The sequence below is a fragment of the Rhineura floridana genome, chromosome 15 (assembly GCF_030035675.1).
Source record: "Rhineura floridana isolate rRhiFlo1 chromosome 15, rRhiFlo1.hap2, whole genome shotgun sequence".
NCBI classification, from domain to species: domain Eukaryota; kingdom Metazoa; phylum Chordata; class Lepidosauria; order Squamata; family Rhineuridae; genus Rhineura; species Rhineura floridana.
Genome location: NC_084494.1, coordinates 8387014 through 8414255, shown reverse-complemented (window position 1 = coordinate 8414255; position 27242 = coordinate 8387014). Strand labels below are relative to the sequence as shown.

The window sequence follows — 27242 nt, the reverse complement described above, 5'->3', positions numbered from 1 at the left end:
TGTGTCAGATAACACCTTCCTTATAATGGATGCCATTTTTAAGGAGAAATATATGCTTCTGCAAGAGGGCAGAGCATTTAGCTCAGTCTGCATTCTGTTCCTGTCCTGATATGATAGTTGGAAAAAGTTCTTGCAGACTCAAGACTCTGCCTTATTTATTTTAAAATGCATCTACATAGCTTCTATTATTAATTTGCTCATGGCAGCTCTCCCAGCCTGTTCACATCAATGATCAATAAATAACATTATAACAACAACAACAACAACCCCACCAGGGATGGGAGGGCTCCAGGTAAGCTATTGCAATCCCAGTACAATATTCCCTTGTGCTAAAAGGTCTCAGAATTATGATAGCATTGGGGCATGCTGGGTCAGAGAAGTCAGCTATAAGCATGACGCTATGCATTTCTACCCCAAGGTAGGACCTACTCCTTTCCATTGGGCTCCCCACCTCCAGTGAAGCTGCTCTCTAGGAAGACCACTTCTGAAATACACAATCCACCAGTTATGAGAACCTGCCTCTGGCATCAGTTTGGCCTCTCCTTGCCTCTGACCTTGAGCCCGCTTTGGGCCACTTCCACACTTTGCTCTGAAACCTGACCTTCTCCTCAACTGTGGCTCCACACCTGACTCAGGCCAGTTGACCTTTGTCTGCCTAATCTCCATGCTGTCTGTCATCACATCTCTTGCCAGCAGCATGAGATTAGAGCTGGACGTGAGGTCTACATCCAGGTCTCCAAATCCCAGCCTCCTCCCCACACACACAAAGAATTAAAAAACCTAACAGAGACAGTGGTGGATTATGGAGGGTAGCAGAGCAGTGCATGGTCGGTGCACAGTCCCTTTTCCTTGACCCACATTCCCTTCTGGACAGTTTTCTGGGGGGGCACGCGCCAGTGATGGGCAGAGCAACATTTTACCTTTGCACAGTAGGCCACTTTCTATACATATCTCCATCCTGCATCCAAGCAAGCAAGAGGCATGATCAGAGTCCAAAGACATGTCCTGGCCAGGAAAAAAAACACTGAAGGCGGGCAGCACAGCAGGGCCACTGAGAGATGCAACCTGGGGGGAGAGAGGGTGACCTGAGAAAAGACACGGGCCAGAAAGAGAGGCCTGGAGGGCCACATTCTGCGCCCAGACCTGACCTTCCCCACCCTTGCTTAAACATTGAGAGGGGTTGGATTGATGGCAGTGAGGGTGGTATCTAACTCTCCCATTCCACTAGCGCAAAAGATGTGCACTAGCAGGCTGGAACTTTCCCCTCCTCTCCCCTGCAACCCCCCCCAAATCAGCTCTGCAAGGTTGGGGGACCCTCCAAGGAAGAATTGGGGGGAGGAGAGGGAACAGAAGTGCCACTGCACCCACTTTGGATACCCCCCCAGCTCTAGGAACTCCCACTATCTTCGTTTCCCCAGAGTGCCTCAGCTGGGGCTGCACTTATTTATTATTGATTTATTATTTGATTTATATCCCACCCTTCCTCCCAGCAGGAGCCCAGAGCAGCAAACAGAAACGCTAACAACACTTTAAAACATCATAAAAAGACCTCAAAATACATTAAAACAAAACAACGTTAAAAACATTTTTTTATAAAGCTTCACAATGCATTTAGTCACTCAAGCCTTATAAAAAGAATAGAAAAAGGGTAAGCCTCTCTGACTCTAGCCACCATCACCTGGTAAACTATGCGAGAGAGTGGGGTGACCTATGGAGGCAGGGGGAGGAGAAACTGGCAGAGCATGAAAGTGGTGGTGGGGGAGTAAGTGGCAGAGTGTGGAGGAGCGGCAGGGTGGTGTGGCGACATCAGAAGACACCTTGCCAGGGCCCCTCAAACCTGATGGCGCTTCTTTCTGTGGCCCTCTTGGTCTTCTTCTCCCTGTACCCAAATGGGGCTGCAACTGCAGCCCATTTCAGAGCTAGGCCAAGAGCTGATCTTGTTGTGAATTCATTCTATTCCCTATGTGTTCCCTGATTGGGTGGGATCAGCTTTGGCTGTTGTCAAACAGCCACAGCTGAATGGGTGGGATTAACTATCAACATGACTAACTCTGGAAAAAGGAAGCAGCAGAAGCCTTGGATGCTTTGCCCACCAACTGAGAGGATCTTTAAGTGACATGGAGTGCTTTGCCAGGCAGAGGTGGCAGAGCAATGACGACAAAGCATCCCTAAGACAATAGCCACTGTGGGGTATCCACTGCCTTGTGCCCATCCCTTCCCTAACATAAGAACCTTTCTCTCTTTGACATTCTCTCCAAGTTCAACTCCAAAACAAGCACAGCCCTTCCTCAGAAAACTGTCATCTAAAAATACCATCTCTTATCTTCTGCCCATAGGCGGGAGGCTGCAGATATTTAAGAGAGAAATAATTGTCTCGAATACAAAGCTTTCTTGAACATAGAGCCAGGTCTGCACAGTGAGTTATTACTGCCATTAAAACTAATGAGATCCCTTGTGGTATGAGCTTTTCATCCCACCGCATTCCCCATCTTATTGATTGCAATTGTACAAAAGGCATAACCATATATCAGCTCATTGGAAGCAAAGGCTTGCTTGCATTTTTAAAAAACCATGCACTTCTCTGTGGTTGTATAGAAAACAACTTCCAAATAAAAACATTGTTCTCCTTTCATGTAATTTTCAGCACTCCTTACGCAAAGATTCACTTAACTGTTTAAGTTGCCCTCCCTCTCCATTCCCATCATTTACTTTCAACGATGTCATCATTTTGCCAAATTTAATTGGTTGTTTCAATCCATGTAATTCTCTTCACTGGCATTCAGATGACATTTTAATGTCAGGCATCTTGTTGCGACTTCATTCCATTCACTATGTGATCCCTGATTGCCTGGGACTAATTCTAGATAGAGGAAGCAGCCAAAGTACGGAGGGGGATGCACCAAGCACTTTTGAAAATGTGAATTGCCACACAATCGATGGCAGAGATGGAAAACCTGTTGCCTTCCAGATGTTGCTCAGCTGTAATTCCCATCACTGAGCAACATGGGTGGGACCACAGGCACCTACCACCATAATTTGCCGAAAGGTGAAAAACTATGTTACGTTAGTTGGCTTTAAAAGTAAATTAGATAAATTCATGGAGCATAAGGCTATCAGAACAGCTGGTATAGCACAGTGGGGAGGAGAGCCTGGCTGGGAGTCCAGAGTCTGTGAGTTCAAATCCCCGCTCATGTCTCCTGGGTGTCAAGGGCCAGCTAAAGATCACCCCACAGTGAGTGGCTCGGGGATTACATGCCCTGCCACCTGTGCAGTCGTGGGCAATTGAATTATTTTTATTTCGGTCACAGACCAGCCATTATATCACTAAATCCAATACAAGGAATTGCATCATACACGAAAGCATGAAATACATACCGATTAATATAAAAAACTGAATTTACAGTTAAAAATATTTTTTAAAAAATACATAGTGGCTAGAATAAAATATTTAACCAAGATCCATTACCATTTTCCTACACTTAATAGCTGCCGCACAAAATCTGGCTACATTGCTAGTGACCCATGGGATTTTATCCGCTAACATAAAGGAGGGATAATCAGATTCCGAAACCAGAGGGAATGCTTGTAAGATTGGGGTGATGAAAGCAAGGCAGATGTCCCTGTAAAAGGAACAATGTAAGAGAACATGTCCAATTGACTCCACCTTCCCGTTATCACATGGGCAGACTCGATCACCAAGGAGGACTCTGTTGTATCTTCCCTCCAGGAGAGCAGAAGGCAAGACATTGTGCTGGGCTAGGGTAAATGCCTTTCTATATTTTACAATAGTTAGATCTGCAAGGTAATTTGCCGGTAGAAATACCCTTCGAGTCAGGCCTGGATTAGGGTATGCCACCAGCAAACTCAGGTTAGTTTGAAGTTCAGTGTCCTTTATCCGTTGGGAGATAAGCAGTTTGGCCTTAGTTAGCCCGAATTTAATAAGTGTCTCCAGAGAGAAACCTAAGGCGTATATTTTCTTATACACCATCTGCTTCCATTTTGACTGGAAGGGATCTTCTAGTGTAAGAGGGGCTAGTCCCCCAGAGGAAAAGATCAGCTTTAGCCAACAATTGATCCTGAGGGTCCACATCCGAGACTCTATCAGAGGAAGTCCAACCTTTAGACGGCAGTCCACATTAGGAATACAAGGGAGGAGCCCCAAAATGGCTCTAAGAAATTTGGCTTGTATGGCTTCCAGACACCCGAAGTTACTGTAGGCGCAAAATTGTGCTCCATATATCAGTTGTGCTATTATCTTGGCGCTGAACACCTGTAGCGCGGCGGGGATGTATTGTCCCCCTTTGCTATAATAAAAGGCGAGCAATGCCTTTACGCTCCTCTGTACATTCTCGGTAGCGTTGATACACTGAGGCTTTCAGGAACAAGAGGCGTGGAAGACTACTCCCAAATATCTATACACTAGCGCCTGCTGGATCGGGTGATCATTTATTCGCCATTGATGTTTAACCTTTTTCTTTGTAAATATTACCACCTTCATTTTATCATAGTTTATTTCCAGTCTTTCCTCAGTGCAAAAAGAGGTAAAGGCCCTCAAGAGTTGACGCAAACCAACACAAGTTTGGGACAATAGCGCTGCGTCATCTGCGTAAAGCAGTATGGACACAGGTGTGTTTCCCAATTTAGGGGGATGAGAGTTTACTGCTGCGAGATGACGAACGATCGGATTGATGTAAAGGTTAAAAAGGCTTGGGGCAAGAATGCACCCCTGCTTGACCCCATTGTAGGTATGGACGAGTGCTGACAAATGCCACACACTATCAGATCTGACCTTGAGGCTGGTGTTCTCATGGAGGCTTCGGATTAAATATAACAACCTTTTATCCATATTGGTGCTTCCTAATTTGGCCCAGAGTCTATCCCTGGAGATGGAATCAAAGGCTGCTTTTAAATCAATGAAGGCAACATGTAGTTTCCCAGCTGGTGCGGCACCATACTTTTCTGCCAAGTGTTGTAATACAAGGCCGTGATCTATGGTCGATCTCCCTGTCCAGAACCCGGCTTGCTCATTTGCTAAGATATTCTCCTCCTCCAACCAAATGGTTAATTTCTCGAGGAGGTGTTTCGCATATAGCTTGCTGACTACACTCAAAAGACTAATTGGCCTATAGTTTGCGGGATCTGCTCTATTACATTTTTTAAAGATGGGTGCAACAATTGCAGAATTCCAGTCAGCGGGAATTTGCGCTGACTGGTCAATGACTGTAAATAAGGCTGCCACAATTGGAGCCCACCAATCTATGTTTTCTTTCAATATTTCAGGCACGATATTGTCACTCCCTGGGGCTTTTCCCGTTCTAAGTGAATTGATAAGGGAAATAGCTTCTGAGATGCTAACTGGGGGCCATTTAGGAAGGGATTGGAGCTCCTCCCTTAGTACACCAGCATCACTATGCGCCTTAGTGTAAATGCCCCGGAAGTACGATTCCCATATGCCAACAGGTATGAGGGGGTCCAAGGCTCTTAGTTTGGGTTGCCAGCCCTTGGCTACCAACCTCCAAAAAGCAGCTGAATCTTTCAGCCTGGAGGCTAGAATTAAATTCGTGGGCAAGCTGCATAGTACCAAGGAGCCCAGTTGCCCCCCAGCTGGCAGTTGCGGACAAGAAAGGGGCTGGCTTGTGCAGCTGTGGCAATTTGAGCAGGCCCTAGCCAGCTGGGGAGGACTAGCCTCAGAGGGAGGCAGTGGTAAACCCCCTCTGAATACCACTTACCATGAAAACCCTATTCATTGGGTAGCCGTAAGTTGGGATCGACTTGAAGGCAGTCCATTTCCATTTCCAAGGCTATCAGTGGCTACCACCGTGCTTTGCCTCCATGGCCAGAGGCCAGATACTTCTGAATACCAGTTGCTGGAAACTACAGGGGAGGAGAGTGCTCTTGAGCCCAGGTCCTGCTTGTGGGCTTCCCATGGGCATCTGGTTGGCCACTGTGAAAACAGGATGCTGGACTAGATGGACCACTGGCCTGATCGTGCAGAGTCTTCTGATGTTCTTATCTTGAACAAAACTTGTTTTACTTTTAATATGTAGACAAGCAGCAGTTCTTGACAATAGATTTTTGGTGGGGTGAAGGGGTTAATCCACATACAATGTACAGGGCTCATAAAATCTTATTGGCACCCCACAGCTCAGAGCCACCCCTAATAGCAAGAGCCACCCCTAATAGCAAGAGCCACCCCTAATAGCCAGAGCCAGAGCTTCCCCTCCTCTGAAACAGGTGTGGGGAACATCTGGCCCACCAGATGATGCTGAACTACCGCTCCCATCATCCCTAGCCATTGGTCACACTTGATGATGGGAGTGGTAGTTCAGCAACATCTGGGGGGCCAAAGGATCCCCAAGCCTGTTCTGAAAGTTGGCCTAATTTTACATCTGTGCATATAAATTATCATATGATTTGGTCTATGCCCAAAGTCTTTTAAACCCCTAGCAGTGCTCCTGAAGTCAACCCACTTGCCATTTCTCTCCAGGACAATGAGGAGCCATTGATAAACACTTTTTGAGTACGGTACATCAACCAGTTACAAATCCACTTAACAATAGCATTCTACTAGCCACATTTTACCAGCTTGCCAACAAGAATGCCATGGGGCAGCCTTGTTGAAAGCCTTGCTGGAAACAAGATATACTGTGTTCACAGCATTCCCCTGATCTACCAAGCTAATAATTTTGCTAAAAAGTCAGAAATGTTTAGCCTGGCATGACTTGTTCTTTTAAAAAAATGATTCTGGCTTTTTGTGATCACAGCGTTCCAGAACAGGGGGTTCCCAAACTGTGGCCAGTCATCTGCAAACTTCATGCAGGTGGACCACACCTGTCCACCTTAAATATTCACATTGAATTTTAATTGGATTTTTATTGCTTCTTTTATTTCTTGTATTGTATTTTATTGTATTACAATTTGAATTCCATAGAATCTAGTGTACAATCTCTTGGTTTCTCTAGAGCTAATTTATAAATGAATAACATAAGCACAATCACAGATTTGTTAAAAATTTGGAAGTTTAAATCAGGTAGCAAAAATAGCAACAACGGTACAACATATCCCAACAGAATATAACATGTGCCTTCAGGAGATAATAATTACCAAAGTTCCAGGCATCCAAAAAGGTGCCAGTGCAGGAGTTGCTTGCAGAAAAGTCTGAAATAGGAAGATATGAGGTTCCCCATAGACAAAAAACACAAAGCACTTAATAAAATACAAGACAGATACAAATACATAGAGCCACTAAAAGGAATTTATTCTTCTATTCCCATTAAAACCCCTTTACCTAATTCAAGGTGACAAGGGCCTAACTCTCGCTCCAGGGCATGAAAAGCACCTTTCCTCTCCAGCTCTTTCTCCAGCTCTTTCTTTCTGATCTAAAACTCACAAGTGCAGACCCGTAAGGTTTTCCCGCCCCAGGCCAAACCAACAATCCATAGGGGTCACAACTAGCACAGTGCATTACAATGCCTACCACAGGCAGGGAAATCATTAAATTGTCCGCCAGGAGCCTCAGCAATTTTCAAGTGGTCCATGAGGGGAGGGAAGTTTGGGAACCACTGTTCTAGGACTTTTCCAGGTACTGATGACAAGCTGACCTAGGTCCAAGTTGCCTAGATCTACTTTTTCCATCCTTTTCAAAGATGGAAAGAACATTCCCCCACCTCCATTCTCTCAGCACTTCATCTGTTCTCCAATAATTTTCACTCAGCCCTACTCTCATTTTTAACCTCAGGCATAAGAATGCCCTGCCTCTCCAAATCAGGAAAACAAACCAACCACCATCCTGAGGTCTTAAGACCAGTTCTCTTAGTCAGAGCAGGTGGCAGGGAGCCATGGATTGTTCTTGGACTGCTTTTGATGACACCAATCCAGTTGAGCCCATGGCTGTTGATCCAAAGCTGTTTGCTCAAGGCTGTTTGTCAGCTTTCAGAGCCAATCTATTATGATAGATTTAAACTTCAAGGAAGAACAATCTGCTGGTGATCACAGTTACTACTGGTGCAACAATTCTCCAAGTCTCCCAACATCAAAAATTTCTCTCTCAAATCTATTTCTTTCTTCAAAGTCTGCTGAGGGATGGGGGTTGTTCTAGAAATGGGTGCAGGCCACAGACACTTCCTCACCCTTTAACAGCTCATATCCAAATACTAGGAATCTGCATTGGCTTGGTGGGGAGCTGAATAACAAGGTGAATTGGGGTGATTCAGGAATCTTGGGACTCATTCACATGGGAGCTGAACTCCGTTTTAAAGACAAAGCTTTTCCCATCATGACAGAGTTTAAAGGTTCACATTTCTTACATTATATGAGCCCTCAATCTGCTGTCTTCCATTCATACTGAAGGAAAAGGGTCAATCATGCAGCTTCTTAATGACTATGCCCTCTTAAGGTCAAACTATCACTTCCTCTGGTTACCTTGGCAACCAAGCATGCTCAGTTTGTTCCAGAGTAAGTTTCATTAAAAAAAGAAAAAATCCTCAAGTGCCATTGTTTGTATTTTCAGAATCCAGCAAAAATACAAATATTTGTTTGAACAGTGTTATGCTTTTTTGCACAAGTTAGGGGGGAAAGAAAAAAAGCACAGTTTGCAGCAGGCTTGCAGAACGAGAGCCAGCAGGAAATGACATGAACAAAGGGAGGAGAAGGGACTCACTAAAGTATCGGAGCTAAGCGTCTATAAGCCCCTAGAGATGCGAAGCACGGTTTTTCCTTCCCTTTTTGGATTAAAATTGGATTGATTTGCTGCAGATTAAAAGGGGGAAGCAGTGGGACGCCTTCCCTTTGCCTCCTACATCATGTGAACTGTGCGAATTAAACAGGCATGCAAGTAGAACCCATCTCACATTAAATCGCCATGTGAACCGACCCTTGCCCTCCTCCTGAGTTAAGGTGTGATGTCAATACCCCCCCAAGGTTGGATCAAGGCCCCAATAAAGCCACAGAGTACTCTGTTGCTGTGCCTTTTTGAACATAATAGCTGCATGTATTCCTGTATCTCTATGTCTCTCTAGGTCCATGGACTGTGCAAGAAGTGAGGCTGTCCAAAATGTTTCCTGTGAGTAGGGTTACCATATTGCTGAGTTAGCCAGGTTTTACCTGGATTCTGTCCATGCCACTTGGTGCCCGCTTAGTCCATTAGATGACTTGGATTCTCAGCTTTCATTTTTTTTAAAAAAAAAAGCTAGTCTCTAGCTCTTGTAGATCCAGAGATAGAATGCAAAATGTGGAGGCAGTTTTCTGCCTATTTTGCCCAAACTTCCAATGCAAAGTATTTCGATTTTCACTATAGAGATGACCAGGGCTTTAGAGCGATGCCACTCTACATCCATAAAGCCCATAAGCCTACATCACTTCCTTGCTTTTTCTTTTAGAGCTTTGACGGGCACACGTGCTGCCCGCAAGTAATTTTTTATTGTTACCGCAACCGCCTTTTCCTTGGTCAGGTTGCTATGGTGAGTCCAGGGGATGGTGTTTCTCACACATGAGCCAAGTCGTTCCACAGGCCCTTGAGGGGGGGGGAAGACTGGCGGCTCCTGAGTCCCAGGCAATGTTCAACCGAAAGGGATCAATGTAAGAGCATACTTCAGTCATAGAGGAGGTCCTGCTAATCTCTTGTCTAGTCTACATAGTCTAAAATCCTTTCACAATTTCTGTAAAAGATTTAAAACCTTTTATTTTGGGTAACTCTAATATCACACCAATGTTCTACATAGACTTTGATTAGTAGCTTATAAGAACATTCTCCTGTGTAGTACACTGCTACAAACTGCATTGGTCACATATTATAGCCATTCTGCCTCTGTGTTATCCTATAGGTTTTTTTAAACGGAGTTAAAAAGATGAGGAGTAAATATTAAATGTAGAGGACAAAATATATCTTTTTAAAGAAACAGAATAAATGTGTTGATTACTGTAGTAGAATATATTATCAGATTGTCTCTTTAGTTGTACTTTTAAATGTACTTTAGATGTGCTTTTTGAGACTAGTAAACTTGTATCATTTACAGTGCAATCCAACACATGTCTACTCAAGTAAGCGCCGCTGGGTTCAATGAGATTTACTCCCAGGTTGCAGCCTTAATTATGTTTTATGTTTGTTAGATTTTCTATGTATATGTTTGTAAAAAAAGAGACATGTGGAGTAATTCAAATAGATTTTGTTCATTTTCTTTCACTACCTTATACTGAGGATAGGATCAGAATTTCCCATAGCCCTGGAATACATTGTCATTGTTCCCAGTTAAGGCAATTCTGCCTGCCTCATTTGGCATAGCTGTTCAGCGTAAAGTTTCACAAGTCAGTGAGAGATATTTCATATATTTTACAGTCTTCTGTACAGACCAACATCACGGTGTTGTGATACCGAATTAGTAAGCTACAACAGATGTTAAAGAACTATAAGGAACAAAATCAGCAGGGAAATATTATTTACAAAGCTGGACCAATAGCACAACGGATTTAGATCTAGAACTTATCTTACAGTATTTCTAAAATTATTACCTGAATTTTGACTTGTTTTTAACAGTGGAAGGGCAGGATATAAATCCTCTTAATAAATAAATATTGCATAGTATTGGGAACTAAAGTCTAGGCATTTAAGGCTGAAAATGTAAGGTGGTTTAAAAAAAAAAGATTCCTCATATCCTCCCCTAGTTTTAGTGGTAATTACTAGGCACAAAAACAAAACAACTAAACAATGGAACCTTTAATATATTTAATTTACATTGTTCATAATATGCAAATTAGCCTGCCCGGATTTGTGGAACTGGAATATGGCAACCCTACCTGTGAAGCTCTGAAGAGCCCTAAATTGTTTTCTGTTAAGCACAACAAAAGATTTTTTTAAAAGAAGTTAAAAGCTTTGTTTAATCTTTTTTAAAAAAACTCTTCTTTAACAAAAATATCAATCACAGAGCTCTTCAGAACACCGCAGACAACGTTTGAGACAGTGTCATGTTGTGAGGTCTATAAGGGATGCTTGTGGCATATCAGAGGCCACAATCAAGGCCTGTAAGGCTTACTAGAGGGCACCAGAAACAAAGGGCAATGTGAAGCTGCAAAGCTTTCAGAAATGTACAAGCAAATATACACACCTTAACCACTTCTTCATTATTTTGTGGTAAGAATAAGCAAGAGACACCCCCCATAAGGGATTATGGGAGAAAGTGAATCCCATTTATTTCCCCCCAAAAATGTCCCTGGACCTAAATCTTTGCAATTTGTCTTGGAAGTGGGGCAAGAGCAACTCCTGTTTGGGTTCCTTTGTTTGCATTCCAAAGGGAAGATAGAGTTGGGGTCCTCCAGCTGGCTAGGCTTGCCTACCTTTACCTGTGCTGTTCTCTACCTAACTTCCTTCCTTTGTAAACTGATATGCTCAGGGACGTTGACCTTCCCCTCCTTCCTTTGTCTTCTTTTTCAACTGTCTGAGGAGAGAGGAGATATCTTTGTCTTCGTTCTCTCTCCTGAGCCATGAGGGCAATACCCAAACCTGGGCATTGTGCCTCCAACTTAGTTAGTTAGAACTAGGTATGCCTTTCCTATCTACTATGTATTTCTATAAATCAAGTAGCTTTTCTTATTTTACTAAATCTTAAGTCTCAGTGATCTAAATGCAGGGCAAAAGCCTACTTCTAAGGTAAATACACACACTAGCACATGCAGCTCAGACCATTGAGTATCTCTGCATATACATATATACTATTTGGCAGGCTTAATACATTCTGGAAGTGCTCCTGTGCCTGTAAAGTTCATCCACTTTGGCCAAAGGGGGAACATGTTATAGACATTCTTAGTTTCCTCATTATAGTGAATGAGAGAACAGGGGGCTTTTTTATATGCAAAATGGCTCAGTAGTTGAAAGTCAAATTGAAGTGGAGAGAAAACAGAGTGACTCAGAAACAGATCAAATAAAAAATACATCCTCCACCATATTGTCAACCAACACTGACCACCAGTGGCAAGCTAGGGAGACAGGAAAGGGAAGAAGTCATCTCCATCTCTCCTCTTTCTTGCAGCTAGCAGTGTCACTACCCCTTTGGAAAGCTACATTTCCTGGGGCAGTTGCAAGTCTTTGTGGCCTGAAGGAATGCCTGAAGACTGCATGCCAGAAGCCTTCCCACTGACACACTACCACCAGTAGGGGCAAGTGGAGTTTAAGGGAAGAGGGTTGGGGGAATCCGAGAGTGCATTGGAGTGAATTCTTTTTGTCTGTGGGGGCAGGAGGGTCAGTTTAGTTCCAAAGTCAGTTTTGCTCAAAAATAAGCTGGGCCATTTCTCTTTTTCTTTATTTCATACATTTATGTCCCACCTTTCCTCCAAGAGGGTGTACAGGGTTGTCCCTTCCCCATTTTATCCTCATAGCAACCCTGTGAAGTAGGTTAGGTTGAGAGGCAGTGACTGGCCCAAGGGAATCCAGTGAGCTTCATGGCTGGAGGGGGTAGTTCAACTTATTTCTGAGCCAATCTGATGTGAGCTGAGGGGGGGTCATGTAGTAATAGTAGTAGTAGTCCCAGGCTATGGTCTGAAGGCACACGAGGCCAGCTCCCTGCTGAAGCTAAGCAGGGTCAGGTCTGGTCAGTGCCTGGATGGGAGACTGCCTGGGAACCATATGTAAGCCATCGTGGGTTTCAATGGTGAAAAGAAAGGCGGGGTATAAATGTAATAAATAATAGTAATTCTTATTATAATTTGAAAATACATTTTAAAAACCATACAGAGTAGGCACCCATGGCAGAGACTTATTCATCTGGCTGGAAAACTTGTCAGTACAGAAATGTCTTCAATTGTTTCCTGAAAGTGCACAGAGTGGGCTCCTGTCATATCTTGACAGATCGTATTAAACTAAGAGCAAATTCATTCTCTGAGTACTGACACTTATATAGACAAAATGGTGCCATCCATGCATAAGAGAGAGGCATCATGGCTTAGTGGTGGTTGGAGCACTCCATGGCTTGCAGAAGTCTTAAAGCTGGGAAATGGAAATGGACGGCCTTCAAGTCAATTCCGACTTATGGCGACCCTATGAAGAGGGTTTTCATGATAAGCGGTATTCAGAGGGGGTTTACCATTGCCTTCCTCTGAGGCTGAGAGGCAGTGACAGGCCCAAGGTCACCCAGTGAGCTTCATGGCTGTGTGGGGATTCGAACCCTGGTCTCCCAGGTCGTAGTCCAACACCTTAACCACTACACCACATTGGCTCTCTTTAAAGCTGGGGGGAGGGGTGAAAGAGCAAAACAGGTCAATGATGACTGAGCCTGCTCAGTGGCCACAGAATATTGTGCTGTTGTGGGTGGGGGAACAGAGAACCGGGGCAGGGGAGAGAGAGAATGGTGTAAACCATCCTGACAAAGGGCCTGAATATTGCAGATCCCGCTTGCCTCTACTATTAGCCAGTGATATATCCATTCGTCCTGAATTTGTTTCAATAGATGTTCATCCTTACAGAAACATGTTCCTGGAAAAAAATCCCACCTAACACAAATATTGCATTTTAGTTCAATAGCAGCAGCCTGTGTGGTGGAGTAGAGCGACAGAGCCACCCTCCTGAGGCTGGCATTGTTGCAGCTTGCTTGGGTGGCATGGGGGCAGGGCAGCAGCAAGGTGGGAGCCATGCAGATGCCCTCCTGGGAGTGCCAGGTCGGCTCTGCATCCACAGAACCCTCACTTTGTCACTCTGCCCTGCTGTTTCCTTGCATTGGAACATGGAAAGATGCCTTATGTCTACTCAGACCCAGTGGTGGCTGGTGTCCATTGAGATGAGCAGTGTGCAAGGCGGGGACCCCAACCGCAGGTGGAGTCACAGCTGAGTCATTCTAGCTTTGTTGGTCCCCACCCTCCTCCCTGCTCAGTTCTACAAGGGCATTGCTAAGGCTGTGAGAGCACTAGTTGCCTCCGACAAAGCGTTTCTATTGGCCACACCTGGAGGGGCAACGGGTTGATCTGCCAATCCATTGCAAAATCTGTTTGAAGCTGAATTTTAAAAAAGAACCCACTCCAGCTGCTCCCACCATTTTCAGAAGAGAGAGGTGGAGATGCATCAGAACTGGCAGAACCAGGAGTGTGTCTCCACCCTGAGACTAAGGAGGAAAAAAGTGGCAGGCAGGGTCACTCCCTAGACTGGCTTGAAATAAGGAGGTAGGCGAGTGAAGGCTGGCATGAGAGCAGGCTGAGGCTGGTGGGGCAGTGCCCCAGCTGCCCTGATGGGCCAGCCTCCACTGGCCAGACCATTGGTCCATCTAGCTCAGCAGTGTCAACACCCACAGGCTGTGGGCAGCTCTCCAGTGTTTCAGGCAGAAGGCATTCCCAGCCCTACCTAGAGCTGTTGGGGATTGAACCTCAGGCCTTCTGCATGTAAACCAGGTGCTCTACCATGGACCTGTGGCCCTTTCCCACCTAGGGTTGCCAGGTTCATGGCCTGAGACTGATCCTGTATCTTTAGGAGAAGAGAAAGTCAGCCAAGTGCAGGTGTTCTTGCAACTCTGTAATCAGAAAAACCACAAGGTGGAATTCTTCCTTCTCCCTGCACAGCTTTTAAAGATACAGAAGACGTCTGGGAGGCCGGGCCTGGCAACCAAGAGGTCTTCTGTATCTTTAAAAGGTGTGCAGGGGGAAGGGAGAATTCCACCTTGTGGTTTTTCCCATTACAGTGTTGCAAGAACACCTGCACTTGGCTGACTTTCTCTTCTCCTAAAGATACAGGAGCAGTCTCAGGCCCTGAGCCTGGCAACCCTACTCTCACCATCCCCGTGTCAGGGGCAGCGGCTCTGCCCCATGACACCAGTCAGTACTGTTTTAGATCCAGCTTCTTCCACATCCAATGGGTTCAAAGCAAAGTCCCCCCCTTTCCTCATGGTCTCAACTGGCAAGAGGAACCTCCAACCCCCCAATGCCATTTTAATGATGAGCAGCTGCTTTCTGCTATGGAAAGATGGGACTTTGCGATCCTTTTGCCCTCTGCTGACAAGCCTCTTCACTTCAGCAGATGCCAATAATAATACTGATGAGGCCTTTGGGTGCGGAAAGCCATTTAGCCCCAAAGGCTGGGTATGTTTATCATGTTTTTATAGGCAAGTGCATGTTTTCCAAAAGAAAAAGTTTGACCATTTCAGTAGAGCCAGCCCAAATGCACCTGTGCTTGTTGCAGAGACAGTCCCACATTTGTCACAAAGAATCTCCCTCCATAAATTTCTCTGACAATAAACTAGGGGTGGAGAAATTTGCTCCACAAACCCATCTAATTCGCACTTTCCAAAACAATATGCAAACAGAAACGCAGCCATCCTTCAGAACTTGCACATCTTCACATTTGGCAACTCAGTTCTCCAACAAAGAAATGTATACAAAAATGCATTATATTAGTGAAAAAATGCTTGCAAAAATGTGCATATGAGGAGAAATACTCATTTATGGTGAGGAATTTGTTGTTGTTGTTAATTTCCATTTAATTTATCACCTTATACACAAAGTCTGCAGGTGACACGTGAGCAATTTTTAAAAAATAATAAAATAAATAAATAAAAGGAAATCACAAACTAATGTTGGATGTGGTGACAGGGACTTAAGACTGAGAAACTGACAGAAACTGGAATTTGCTCCCACAAGACACAGTAATGGCCACTAGCTTGGATGGCTTTAAAAGAAGACAACTTCATGGAGGACAGGGCTATCATTGGCTACTAGCCATGATGGCTGTGCTCTGCCACCCTAGTCAGAGGCAGCATACTTCTGAAAACCAGTTGACGGAAGCCTCAGGAGGGGAGAGTGTTCTTGCACTCGGGTCCTGCTTGCGGGCTTCCCCCAGGCACCTGGTTGGCCACTGTGAGAACAGGATGCTGGACTAGATGGGCCACTGGCCTGATCCAGCAGGCTCTTCTTATGTTCTTAACTGAGATTGAGCTGTCAATTCATCCCTGCAAAAAAGTAAGGGTTGCACTGGCTAGGGCTTGTGATCTTAAACATCTGCAGGGCACCAGGTTGAAGAAGGCTGAAATAAATGTTCTGTTACACTTTCTTCTTTGCAATGTGGGGTGAGGCAGCAAATTCACAGCCAAAAGTGTACATTTATCTGTAAGAAGTTCTTGCAACAGCTTACGCAGCTAAAATGTAAGCCTTTTCTTTTTTTCAACCTACAAACACACACAAAACCCCAACGCTGAGAATTCATTGTCCTCAAACATTTACTAAAAGCTAAGAGACAAACAACAACAACAAAAATCTGGATGCAGCAGGAGACAAATAGTGCCCTAAGAATAAATTTTCTCCCCTGCGGTTAATGAGGAACACGGAAGATGAGATTAGATGTACTTAGGCGAGGCTGTTTCTTTCTTTGGATTTTTCTTGGCGGTACATCTTGTCCTACTGGTAAGACCCTGTCAGAAGACAAGCAAATAAACGTTTAACATATTCCCGTCCAAAAGGAAACAATTGCTACAAAATACACATTATGCAAAAAATGTTGGCTACTGAAAGATAGCAATGCATGCATAACTGAGGGGGAGAGAGGGAGCAACTACAGAGAGAACATTCCTTGAAAAGCCAAAAGTGGCCTCTGCAGAAGCTATTGTTTTCCTAGTATAATTAAGGGGTGAGTAAACTAGTTTGCATAAAAGCACTGTTGGACCAATTTTCTATCCAGGCTAGAGGTTCAAAATCACACCTAACTAGGCTATACACATCATATGCATTGAGAGGTGCAGGACCTCTGGCCCAAGGGTAGAAGGCGGCCCTGCAAACCTCACTATCTGGCCCTCAGAACTCTCCCAAGGCCATGCCTCCTCCCTAGTTACACCCCTTCTTCCTCGGCCACACCCCTCACAACCACCTTAAGTGTTTTTAGCCACACACGTTAGGCATTTCTGTGCACACACAACTCCCCATTCCCTATCCAAATAAGCAAGAGGCTTTTGCCACAGTTCAGAGGCACATTCCAGAAGGACAAATGCACTTGAGGAGGCTGTACAAAGCAGGGCTGGTGAGGGGTGAAGCCTGAGAACAGGAGCTGTGTGGTCCATGGAGAGCCAGAGGGCCAGGCAGAAAGGCTTGGAGGGCCATATTTGGCCCCCAGGCCTGAGGTTCCCCACTCCTCCATTAAGGTGTAATGATTTACGTGAGGCCAGGTGTCAGAAGACAGGTCCAAGGCACCCCAGTTGTTGCTGGACACAATAATGTGTGGTCATTGACAGCTGTCCAGTGATGTCAGACCCTAGCCCTAGCCCTAGCTTAGGGCTTGGTCCTGACAGCTGCCTCATATTCTAGCCCCTGTAGGTTTTACATTTGCATTTCTGAAGAGGTTTTTTTTAAAAAAAGAAGAAGCTATAGTCTTGTTCCATTGTACTTGTCAAGTTCCATTATAAGGCATCTTGTTAATGTCAAGGAAAAGTATTTTTACACCTTCGAAATAGTAAAGAGAGAAGTTAATTGAATCAAGGCTCTAAATAACTCACTTGCCTGTGATAATCATATTTCTTAATTTGGCTTTACAAGCAGAAGGATCTGCAATTACTATTTTAATCTTACTACTGTGAGATTAAAAAGGGGGGGTTGTTAATTTCCCCCTCCCCCAAAAGAAGAAGCAAGAAGGAAATGTCTCTCCTCATTTTACTCGAGTCCTTCAAGAGAGAAGAAAGGTTGGATGGGCACATAAGCTCTCTGTCTTGGAAAATGGAACTGCAGGGCTGGGTTGCACAGAGCTGGGGATGAAGAATCCAAAATGTGGTCCTTTGGTCTAAACCCCATCTCTGTCCTGTGGGTCTGCTTTGCACTTCTTTCTGAACCACAGGGCCTGAGCATGAATGGCCACAGGGGCAGTTGCCCCCCTGAGGACCGGTAATCCACAGATTTTTTCTTTTTTTCCTTTCTTTTTTTTAGAGCAAGTTTCTAGCATTTGCAGAAATTGTAGAATCTGAGAGATGAGACAAAATGTACAGACACTATTCTCTTCCATTTGTTTTGCAAGAAACTAGCCTTGCTTTCTGCTTTATGGTGTTTTATTTCCATCTTGACACGAAAAAATTCCTGTGGAGGTCCATGAGCCTAGCAGACCAGCTCTGTCAACATGTTTAATTCTAGCCAATTACACTCCATTCAGCCCATGGCCATGCTACCCTCAACATGTCCGATCTTGGAAGCTAACCAGGGTCAGGCCTGGTTAGTATTGAAAGGGAGACCGCCTGGGAATACTGGGTGCTGTAGGCTTAGAGGAAGGCAATGGTGAACCACCTCTGAATACCTCTTACCATGAAAATCCTATGAATATATCCAAAAATAGATTCATAGGGTCACCATAAGTCATAATCAACTTGAAGGCATGTAACAACAACACTCCATTCATGAACAGCTGACATCCACAGGGATACGGGTCCATGCACCTCTTTCTTTGTCCTTACACCCTGCCCTTCTTCCTAGCCAGAGCACAGGGTGGCTAACAACAGCCCTTAAAACCATACGAATATACAAAATTATAAATGACAAATGATGACTAATTCATACCCAGAGCTTGGAAAAGTTACTTTTTTGAACTACAACTCCCATCAGCCCTAGGCAACATGGCCACTGGATTAGGCTGATGGGAGCTGTAGTTCAAAAAAGTAACTTTTCCAAGCTCTGTCATACCATCTTTAAAAATGGCAGAAGCAAACAATACCTGTTCTCTCTGCAACAGTTAACCACCAATTGCCTAGCAATGCATTTTTCTGGTGCAGTCAATGGCTGGTGATCAATCTAATGTGAGTCAGAAGGCAGTTCCATAAATGGGGACCTGCCACAGAGAAGGACGCAGGGAAGGGCTGTAGCTCAGTGGCAGAGCACATGCTTTGTGGACAAAAGGTCCCAGGTTCAATGCTTGTCATCTCCAGGCAGGCCTGGGAAAGTCTTCTGCCTGAAACCGTGGACTGATAGCCACTTTCAACAATGCTGAGCTAGACGGTCTGATTCACTGTAAGGCAACTTCCTATGCTCCTAGAAAATCTGACCCCATGCCACCACACCATAGGCTTCACCCATCTCAGGATCACAAACCAAGGAGGAATGGGGGTGAAATTTGCACTTTCTGAACAATAAGCAAACAAAACATGTAGCCATCTTTCCAAATTGGCACTCCACCGAATTTTGCAGTGCAGCTCTCCAGCCATGTAATGTGTACAAAAGTGCATATATACCAGAGTAGAGTGTGCATAAAAATGCAGGTATTTGTGAAAATAGCATGCAAAGATGCATTAGATCAGGGGAAAACACTCTGCAAAAATGTATATATTAGGCAATACTGCATACAAAAATGTGTAAATTGGGAGAAATTGACATTAAATTGCTGATAAACTTTCATGAGGACTTCTTTTTTAAAAAAAAAAAGTTGCAAACTGATATGGAAATGTGGAGAGCGGGATTTAAAATGGGAAAAGTGAGAAACAGAGAAAAATTGACAGATTTGCTGATCCCTACCAAGAAGAGGCAGCGGAGGAAGAAAGCTCAGAAAATGAGATGATACGGCCCATTGCGTTGCTTAACTTCATTTCAGCTCTGAATCTGTTCTTTAAAAATACAACATTGGGCAGAGCTCTTCCCTTCAGGTACTGTTCTCTCCAAGCCGCTATCTTCACCATTTGCGTGCACAACTGATCAATCATTCCCGTTGGATATACCCTTTTTTTTTTAAGCCACTGCAAGATCCAGGTGAATGATGATTGCTGACAGACAAGCCACGGAGTCCTGTCTAGCATGTCACTGTGGGGCAGCTGGTTGATGAGACTTCACAGCTCTAGTCCCTGCAGCTTTTGACTCACTGCCTGCTTTTGCCCAAGCCCTTTGCTGTGACTAGAAAAAGGAATCCACAAGTCCGTGGAGGCTACAGATATAGCACCTCACTTCTAAAAGGTGCCTTCCTTGTTCTGGGTAAATTTTAAGCACAGCTACCTTTAGAAGAGGATTTTGTCCATAGATTAGGCCAGGGTTAGGGCAAATGTTTCAGCCTGAGGGCCACCACCTCCTAGGCAATCTTCTGGGGGCCACATACCAGTGGTGGGCAGGGTTAGAGGCAAAAGTGGGCGGAGCAACATATGCATTATACTTTGGAACAGTTGTTGTTGTTGTTATATGCCTTCACATCGATTACGACTTATGGAGACCCTATGAATCTTTTTTGGATATATTGATAGGGTTTTCCCGATAAGAGGTATTCAGAGGTGGTTTGCCATTGCCTTCCTCTAAGGCTATGGCACCCGGTATTCCCAGGCGGTCTCGCATCCAAGTACTAACCAGGCCTGACCCTACTTAGCTTCCGAGATCAGATGAGATTGGGCATGTTGAGGGTGGTATGGCTGTAGGCTTGGAACAGCTGACTAGTTTCTATACATACACTTCTCCACCCAAACAAGCAAGACATATTATCAGAGATCAAGGACCTATTCCAGCCAGGCAAAAACATGTAAGGGGCAGTGAGGGGTGTGACCTGGGCAGAGGGGCTGGGGCTGGGAAGGGGCGTGGTGTGGTGAAAGTCCCGAGGGCCAAATACAGAGTCTTGGAGGGCTGCACTTTAGGTTCCTTGGAGGCCTGCACCTTGGTCACCAGACCTTAGTTTCCCCATCCCCGGACTGTGCAATGGCCATTCTTTTCCCACCAAGGAAAAAATACACATCACATATTCACTTAGCAGAAGCTTAGTTAGCCATTAAAAATCAGAGCATAAATTGAACCAGACTCTGCCAATGCCCATTTTCCATGCTATGGTCTGAAGGCACATGAGACCACCACATTGCTGAAGCTAAGCAGATCTGGTTCTGGTCAGTGCATGGATGGGAGGCATCTGGGAACCACGTGTGTGCCACCTTGGGTTCTGTGATGAGAGAGAGGCAGAGCAGAAGTGTAATAAATAAATAATAACAACAGAAGCCAACTGCACACTAGGTATGGTCCCCATTGCCTTTCAAGAAACCCTTTACCGAGGGAATGCTTATTGCTTCTCTTTTTTTTAACCACATTTTATTTCTTCTTTGCCATACAAATATCAGAACAGTATAAAACAATACATAACACACAACCAAAGAAAGGAAAAAAGGAGCATTATTCGCATTGTTGCATATAAAATATTCAATTTTGTGTTAATTGCCCTTGTTTAACAATTGTTCTCTTTTCCACTTTGAGTTTTCCTGTATGGTCTTTTTAGAGTGGTCCATGTACACACCCACACCCACACCCACACACACACACAACCGCATATGCAATAAGACTTGACCAAGATGCTCAAAATGTTTCTACTGCATTTCTTAAATTCTTTCTTTTTTCTTTTTCTTTTTTTCAATCAACTTCTTAAGTGTATCAATCAAAAACTTCATAACAATTTAAATGCCTGTTACAATGTACTTACACAATCAAAACATATATACATACATAAATTTAAAAAGGAAGAAGAAAAAATAAAATAAAAAATGTTTTAAAATTATAATGATAATAAAAATAAGAAATTAATATATAAAAAAGAGGTGGAGAAGAAAGTTACTGAGATTAATGTAAGCTTTAAAAAGCATAACATTTAATATATTACATTTTCCCTCTCAAAATTTTTAGTTTTTATCCATACCATTAGAATAATTCATTGGGATAATTCATTAATATTATTTAGTCAATTTAAATTTCCCCCTTTTCCCTTTCTATTCTTCCCCCCCCTTCCCTTTTTAAATATTTATAGAAGGTAGAGTTAAAAAGATGCATATATTGTGTGTTTTTGTTGTAAATTCATTGGGATAATTCATTAACTCAGTTTAGTCAATCAAGAAGTAATAATAATAATAATTAATTCCCCCTTCCCCCCTTCATTCCCCCCCTTTAACTGAATCAACAGGATATTTACACTAAATAGATTAAAAGATTTGCTCGTTGTATTTGTTATTGGAAAGATACTTCCCTTTAATTGCCAGTGATCGTTACCACTTAAGCCCTTATAGCTTTTACTATAGCGTTCAATGCTTCTTGGGAAAAAAACACTGATGGCAACAACTGTGATGATCTCCCAGAATTCCCCACTCTTCTGCTTTCCAAGAGGGACCTTTTCATTTGCATCCTACGTTTATTTCCATTTCCCAGTGGAAATAAGACATTGATCAAGGAACACTAAAGGTTCATCTAAATCAAGGGTGGAGAACCTAGGGGAACTCTCCAGACATTGATGGATTATAAATCCCTCCATCCCTGACTGTTGCCCACGCTTGCTGGGATTAATGGGAGTTGGAGTCCAACATCTGGAGGACAGCAGTTTCCCTATCCGTGCTTTACTGTAACTGAAGACCAGAGGCAACTGGGGGACAGAGGGGGGCAAATGGGAAGGCTATTTGGTTTCACCTCTTTGATCCTGGAGGACCAAGAACTGGCACACACAGAGTGTATAACTCTGTGCATGCACGCATGCACGCACACACACAGAATTTTAATCTCTTTAAACCTGTGCTGCTATTCAGCCGTATTGAATATTTACAGGGAGCAGTTCACAGTGAATTTTATAGTGCTTCCTAAAATCCACTGTTATATTCCTCCACCTGGGAAACAGAGCATTTGTTTTAAAAAACCAGGAGATAGCTCTTTTCATTTCTTTTTCTATTAGAGACAGCAAGGATCAATTTATATCCAAGATATATTCAGGGCCAGGGGATGGGGGGCAGGGAAGCAAGGCAGCCAAAAGTAAAATGTGCCTAATGCCCCAGCGTAGAGTCCTATTAAGGTGGCTCCTTCACCATTTGTGGTGTTTTTCTGAGCTCTGTTAACTCTTCCCACCCACCAATTCAGATTCCAACCCTAGAAAGGCCACATTCTGTGCTCAGAATTCATTATGCAGATGAGTCATATCTAGGAGGGTTGGTGGAATGTTTGTGAACTTTCCAAGAGGAGGCATGATGTTAAGTAGGGCTGGTGCCAGACTTCAGGGGGCCCTCAGCATGATGCCACCAATCTCCCACACACAACACAGCCACACATTTTTTCTCTTCTGCCATTAATGCCGTGGTGGTAGCAGCAATACCACTGCTGAGAGGTTTGCCATTTTAGTGGTAGGCGGGCAGCGGTGCTGCTTTTGAATGGGAGCTAAGCTTGGTTTCCATTCATGCCGGCCACCCACCGTTTTCATTTCCCCAAAATGTAATGCCCCTGCCCATAGATCTATGAAATCTATAAGCTCAGCAAGGGGGTGACATGTGGCAACATAGCTGGGTCATGCCTATGAGGGGTCCTTCTGAACTTCTGGGGGCTTTGACCAGTGCCTGACCTGGCCTACCGCTGGTGCCAGGCCTGATATCAAGCATGTGAAACAAGCTTTGAAAAGATATGCATTGCTGTTACTTACGACTACTACTAAGGTTACACTGACAGCAATAGAATGTTGACAAACTGTGCAGCCGCTGCACAAGAAGTGGAGTCTTTCCCAGGGCCAAAGAACAGAAAAGACTGTGCACTCTTAAAAGGAAAGGGAATAGAGGCAGAGTTATTGGAAGGTGGGGAAAAATATTTTGAGCCAGGATGGATGAAGCAAGGAACACAGTAATACAGGAAGTTGCCTTTGATTGACTCAGACCTTTGGTCCAACTAGTCCAGTATTGTCCTTACATCAGGGGTGTAGTCATCCAGGGGCTTGGGGGGTCTTAGTCCCTTTACTTTTTTAGGAGCAGGGTCTCAGCAGGGCCCCTATATCTCCAGCATGCTATGAGCCAATCAGCATGAGAGGGGAGTGAGCCACTGAGAAGAGTCTTCTAACATGCTTCCTTATCCTTTCTTGCTGATTGGAACCAATCAGAGTGAAAGGAGGTGAGTCAGCCACTGAGAAGACTCTTCTCAGTAGCTAATACTCTCCTCTTTCATGCTTATTGGCTCCTAGGAGTGTCTGTTGTTGTCGGAAAAGGCATTAATAACCCCGCAGCAAAAAGGGGGGAGGGACATGAAGGGACCCTGCACATCTAAATTTGCCAGTGTGCTACTGCTCTACACTGACTGGCAGAGGCTCTCCAGGGTTTCAAGCAGGAATCTCACTCAGCCGTACCAGGAGATGCCACGGACTGAATCGAGGATCTTCCATGCAAAAAGCAGATGTTCTGCCACTGAGCTACGGGCCTCAGGTGGGGGCTGTAGATATCAAAGGACTGTTGACTATTGGCCAGAAAGTGGACATGCAAAGATCTTTGGAGGCCATCAGTCTGGAATCAAAATAGAAAAGTGAGGGCAAAAGGGCAGGATGGGTGTGTGTCTCTGTGTGTGTTGAATTTCACATATTGATTAGTTCTTGCTAAGGTGGTAAGCCTAAGCTTGGTTTGTATCATTTCAGGCTACACACAGAAAACCAGATTTCAGTGGGAGGGCTAGGTGAGAACCTTCTTCCCTGACATGCTAGCTTTCCATGTGGAGGGTTTTTGTTGCTTTCTCGCTACAGAAGAGCATTCAGTCCTGTGAGTCCTTCCTTACAGCATGAAATGGTACAGCTCAAACACAGGGGTACAAGTCAAGACCAACACCAGATTGCGGTGTGTGTGTGTTTGCAGGAGTATTCTGCAACATGTAATAAATGCATTTATACTGGACAGTCCGCACATCGTTCCGCTTTATTAGTTCTTCAATGCTTCCCCAAAGTTACCCCACTTTTGCCATCTAGAGGGGCACTCCTACAACAAAATTATATGACCGTTAAAATGATATGGCTATCTGCAGAATTGCTGCCATGTGGCTGCCCTGCTCTTCTCCCTGCCAAGGCTGGAAAGACTGTAGCTCAGTGGTAGAGCATCTGCCTTGCAAGTAGAAGGTCCCAAGTTCAATCCCCACCAGCAGAGTAGTGGCAAATTCAGATAGTCACCTTCCTGATAGCCACACAATGCCCCCTCATAGCCACACCCGCTTCTCTACTTGCCTTCATCTCCCTTGGTCTCCATGTTCACATTCTACTATAACTGATGACCCTAGGAGCCAATCAGCATGAAAGGGGAGGCTGTGTTAGCTACTGAGAAGAGTTTTCTCAATGGCTGACTTAACTCCTTTCTCTCTGATTGACTCCAATCAGCACAAAAGCACAAGGATTCTTGTTAGTGGCTAACACACTCCCCTTTCATACTGACTAGCTCATACATTGAGACCTGTCTGGGACCCCCCCTAAAAGGGGGGATATCTAACCTCCCATGACCCTGAACAACTATACCCCTAACCTCCAGCATCTCCAGGTAGGGTAGGAGAGGCTCCTGCCTGAGAGCCACTGCCAGTCAGTGAAAACGATACTGAGTCAGATGCAGTGGCACCTATTGGCTCCATGTGCACCTAGGAAGTTTAGACTAAAACCCAAAGTGGATTCAACCGTCCCACTGACCTGCAGCCACCAGCCACCATTGGCTAGATGAACCAAATATCTGGCTCACTAGAAGGTAGTTCCCTATGTTCTTGCATTCACTGCTTTTTTCCGCCTTTGGTGGTCATCTTGGTCACATGATCTCCTTCCTTCCCTGGCCGGCTGGCTGGCACATGATGCAAGGGGAATTGCTGTGTGCAAAGGGAAATTACAGAATTTGAGCAGGAAGCTTTGGGACACACACTGAATGGAAACAAAGGAGCATGTTTGCCCTGAAACATTTGCAGGTGCAAATGGTATTGAAAGTGGGATTGTGTTTAACCACCCTGACAGCATCATCCTGAGCAGGGATGTAGTCATCCAGTTTCGTGGGGGGCCGTAGACTCCTTACTTTTTTGTGAGCAGGGTCCCTATGTATGAGTCAATTAGCATGTTGGGGAGCAAGTTAGCCACTGAGAAGAGTCTTCTCACTTGGCTAACAGGATGCTTCCTTGTCCTTTCATGCTGATTGGAGTCAGTGAGAGGGAAAGGAGGTGAGTCAGTCACTGAGAAGATTCTTCTCAGTAGTTAACCCATATCTCCCCTTTCATGCTGATTGGCTCCTAGGGTAAGTGAGAAGTGAGCTTCATGGCAAAGTACCTTGGTCTCCCAAATCCTAGTCTCACACTTGCCTTCATTTCAGAATTCTGAAAATTGAAATGTTTCTGACAACATTCAGCCCCCAGAGAGAGAGAGAGATTGAGAACAGGGGTGGGGAGGCCTATGCACAGAGCAGTTTTATTCTGGCTCTATAATTCTGCAATTGCAGAAGATAAGGTGGATCCTGGGGGTGTGGCTGTGAGGGGGTGTGGTGTGACTGTCATGGAGGGACCCAGCACTTCTGAAGTTGCCACTACCTGAGTGGAAATCGTCATGAATGTACAATCAAAAGGTCATCTGGAGGAGCCCTCAGTAAGAACCAGGGCCCCGCAAAGAAGGAGGCTGAGATGATGAAAGCTCAGGCCAACTCAGGCCAATCCCCTGCAATCTGGACATCTAGATTTTTATGCCTTCTACATTAAATTTTACCCTTGTAGTCTCCTTTAGTACCACCCTATATATATATATGTATATATGTGTGTATGTATGTGTGTGTGTGTGTGTAGTATTTTATGTATTTTAATTGTATTTTATGTATTTTAATTTATTTTAATGTTTTTGTGATTTTATTGTTTACAATTTTATTATGTACGTGTTTGATTTTATTTTTGTAAGCTGTCGTGAGTGTCTGATTATAGGGTAGAAGGGCGGGATAGAAATATTTTAAATAAATAAATAAATAAAGTGCAAGAAGAGAGGGGGCCCCAACTGTTGTCCTGAGCGCTTATCAAGAAAAATGCATAAGCATTTTCCTGAGTGTAAGAGTGGAGCGTACATACTTGGACCTTTTTCATTTCAGCCCCTCGCCTCCCCCAAAAGAAGTTACGCTCCAGGTCTCAAAACCCACACTGGGGGCCTTCCGGACAAACGGCTTGTTAAGCATTCATCCTGATTTGTTTGTGGGGAGGTCAGATGAGGTTGCATCAAGCAAACATTATCTCACACTTTCCAGCACACTTTCCTGTCACTTTCTTTAGCACAAAAAGTCTGATCTTTTGAGGAAGTGGGCTGGTTGCACAAGACTTCTCAATCAGCCATAATTGTGCAACCTGACATTGCTGGTATGTGACTCGAAACATAAGGACCTAAGAAGAGCCTGCTGAGTCAGGCCAATGGCCCATCTAGTCCAGCATCCTGTTCTCAAGGTGGCCAACCAGAAAATAGCAGAAGCTTGGAAGTGCCCTAGATTAGAAGAAGGGGGGGGAGGAAGGAGGTAAAGTGAACCAAGGTGTTCTTTATTCTACAAATCACAACGATCAGTATGAAGACAGCACCAGAGCTAAATGTGAAAAAATAAATG

At 44.4% G+C, this 27242-nt stretch overlaps 1 pseudogene; it reads right to left on the bottom strand.

Annotated features, from left to right (window-relative positions):
* Nucleotides 1-20204: 20204 nt before the first annotated feature.
* On the bottom strand, nucleotides 20205-20323 carry LOC133371085 (5S ribosomal RNA; annotated as a pseudogene).
* Between the last annotated feature and the right edge of the window lie 6919 nt (nucleotides 20324-27242).